Here is a 3,467-nt window from a genome sequence, read left to right on the forward strand (position 1 = left end):
GCGGCGGTGAGAGCGTCCACCAGGGAAAGCGTGCAAGATTTCGAAATATATCTGGGAGTGTTTGTATTAGGTACAAATAATATTTCTGGTTTCGTAACTCTGTTAGTTGCAAATGTATTTACATTTATCTGTATTATGTATTTATTTATTGGGGTGTAAACATTGTCAAGCTAATTTTGGCACTGATAAGAGTCTGTATAATTCCGCAATTAATGCTTTATTTGCGTTTTCACAATAACAAGTCTGTCTCACTGGTTCCCCAGTGTCAGGGAGGGAAGCGTCTGATGCCCTCTTTTATTTAATGTTACAAACAGAAGACAAACACTCGTATTCGTTCAAAATCAACCTGCAGGTGGACACGCACAAAGAGATAAACACAGCCAAAGATGCAGACGGAATGCTTGGATTGTTGCACATGGACACCCAGGGACGAGCTAACTGCAATGACAGACAAGAGTAGCGCACTTTTTCAGGCTCAGCTAGCTCAGTCGGTAGAGCATGAGACTGTTAATCTTAGAAGCGTGGGTTCGAGCCCCACGTTGGGCGAAGTGTGTTCTAAAATTTTTATGTTGCTTCCACCGCCGCCGCGCACATTGTGGCCGCGCCCGAGGTGATTTCTCTCTGGCTCACCCGGGACTGCTGTGCCGTGATCACCAACTCACGCAGGTTGTAAACATCAAACGGAACAGGTGCCTCGCAAAGGCGAAGAGAAGTCGTGAAGGCTGCAACCTCTGACAAAATCTCATTCCCATCAGAGAGGTTTGTGTATCTGTACACCCAACACTTTCTGCACCTTTGAAAAGTCTTGACATTCGCTGTCCTGGACGCGGCACTGAGCGTCTCCTGCACTCACAGTGATACGAAGGGCCGTTTTCACTCGTAAACCAGTTACTGTGATATTGTGATATTGTCCTGGACTCCCTCACCAGCTTGTCTATCTACCTTACAAAATTCTAAAAAGCCTTCTATATTCCAGGGAATACAAGTATGTAACAGCTCCTCATAATTTAACCCTTCGATCCCTGCTAGCATTCTGGTAAATCTGGGCTGCGGTCCTTCCAAGGCCAATATACCCTTTTAGAGTAAAAGGGAATAAAACTTGAAATGAGCGTCACTGAGGATCAGTTTTCTCTCACTCAAAGTTATCTGTTTAGTGAAGTAAAAGATGCAGCTTTTCAAGAATAAGGGAGCAGCCACTGTCGCCCTTTTTGGCAGGAGAACAAAACATCTCCTTGGATGTTTATTGAGAGCAAGTTCCAACATAATGTTTCCGCTCGGGAACCTTTCGTGTGTAAAGCAAACGTGATAACCGCAACACTACGGAAACCGCTGCTACGTTGATAAAAACAATGGGGAACTGACTTAGTCTCATGTCTCTGTTCTGACTTGGAATGTGTTGCTTCTCCGTTCAGCAACACTTAATATGTTACAACACAGAAGGAGATCATTCGGCCCATCGTGCCTGTTCTAGCCTGAGCTATCCAAGTAGTCTCACCACCCATAAGATCCTTCCTCATACGCCCTGCGAATTTTTCTCCTTCAAGTATTTATCCAATCTCCTTTTGAAAGTTACGATTGAATCTGTTTCCACCGCCCTTTCAGGCAGCGCATTCCAGATCATAACAACTCGCTGCGTAAATTATGTTCCCTCATGTCCACTCTGTCTCTTTTGCCAATTACCTTAAATCTGTGTCCTCTGGTTACCGACCCTTCTGCCACTGAAAACATTTTCTCCTTATTTACTCTATCAAACCCCTTCATGATTTTGAACACCTCCATCCAATCTCCCCGAAACCTTTTCTACTCCAAGGGGATAATCCCATCTTCTCCATTCTCGCCACATAACTGAATTCCCTCATCCCTGGTACCATTCTAGTAAATCTCCTCTGCACCCTCTCCAAGGCCTTGACATCTTTCCGAAAGTGTGGTGCCCAGAATTGAACACAATACTCTCGCTGCAGCCTAACCAGTGTTTTATAAATGTTTAGCATAACTTTGCTTTTGTACTATGCCTCTATTAATAAAGTCCATTTCACCAGGCTGTCTATGTCCTCCTGAAGTCTGATATTATCCATCACATTCTTTAGTGCATTCCCGAGTTTCATGTCATCTGCAAACTTTGAAATTATACCCTGTATACCCAATCCAGGTCATCAATGTATGTATCAAAAATGAAAAATTTTGCACTGTGATTTGTGTGATTTTAGCTTAGCTAATGCAACCACTTCTCAGAATTTAACGCTTTGCAACGTGGTAACAATCTGGTGAATTTGTGCTGCACTCCTTCCAAGGCCAATGTATCCTTTCAGATTTAAAGGGTATAAACTTGAAATAAGCGTGACTGTGGATCAGTTTTCGCTCACTCAAAGTTATCTGTTGAGTGAAATAAAAGAAAGAGCTTTTAAAGAATAAGGAAGCATCTACTCTCGCCCCGTTTGACGAGCCTATTTTGTGGCACTTTGTCAAACGCCTTTTGAAAGGCCATATACACAACATCAACCACATTGCCCTCATCGGCCCTCTCTGTTAACACATCACAAAACTCAATCATGATTTGCCTTTAACAAATCCACAGTGGCTTTCTATTATCAATACACACTTGTTCAAATGATTATTAATATTGTCCCAGATTAACATTTCCAAAAGCTTCCCACCTCCATGGTTAAACTGACTGGCCTGTAGTTGCTGGGTTTATCCTTACACTCTTTTTTTAACAATGGTGTAACATCTGTAATTCTCCAGTCCTCTGGCACCAAACTCTGTATCTAAGGAGGATGAAAGATTATGACCAGGACCTCTGCAATTTACATCCTTACTTCCCTCAACAACCTAAGATGCATCCCATTCGGACCAGGTGACTTATCTACATTAAGTACAGCTAGCCTTTCTAGTACCTCTTCTTTATCAATTTTCACCCCATCCAGTATCTCAACTACCTCCCCTTTTACTGTGACTTTGGCAGCATTTCCTTCCTCGGTAAAGACAGACGCAAAGTATTTATTTAGGACATCTGCCTCCATGCGAAGATGTCCATTTTGGTCCCTGTTCAGTCTTACCTCTCCTCTTACTATCTGTTTACTATTTATATGCCGATTGAAGATTTTAATGAGTTGATGAAGGGATCGAGTGTAATGTATCCAGGTTTGCTGATGATACAAAGCTAGGTGGGAAAGTAAGCTGTGAGGAGGACACATGGAGTCTGCAAAGGGATACATACAGGTTAAGTGAGTGGGCAAGAAGGTGGCAGTTGGAGTATAATGTGGTGAAATATGAGGTTATTCACTTTGGTAGAAAGAACAGAAAAACAGAATATTTTTTAAATGGCGAGAAACTGTTAAATGTTGATGTCCAGAGAGACTTGGGTGTCCTGGACGCCTGAACTCCAGGTTGTGCTAACCTAGTATAACATACATAACCTGATGACGGAGAAAGGCTAAATAAACATTAAGACATTAAAAAATCCTTCG

At 42.4% G+C, this 3,467-nt stretch overlaps 1 non-coding gene across 1 annotated transcript; it reads left to right on the forward strand.

Moving 5' to 3' along the window:
- The first annotated feature begins 473 nt into the window (after nt 1–473).
- trnan-guu (transfer RNA asparagine (anticodon GUU)) lies at nt 474–546 on the forward strand. Its single transcript has one exon. It is a non-coding gene; the product is annotated as a tRNA-Asn (tRNA).
- The last annotated feature ends 2,921 nt before the right edge of the window (nt 547–3,467 follow it).

Source organism: Heptranchias perlo, chromosome 32 (genome assembly GCF_035084215.1).
Source record: "Heptranchias perlo isolate sHepPer1 chromosome 32, sHepPer1.hap1, whole genome shotgun sequence".
In the NCBI taxonomy this organism is placed as follows: domain Eukaryota; kingdom Metazoa; phylum Chordata; class Chondrichthyes; order Hexanchiformes; family Hexanchidae; genus Heptranchias; species Heptranchias perlo.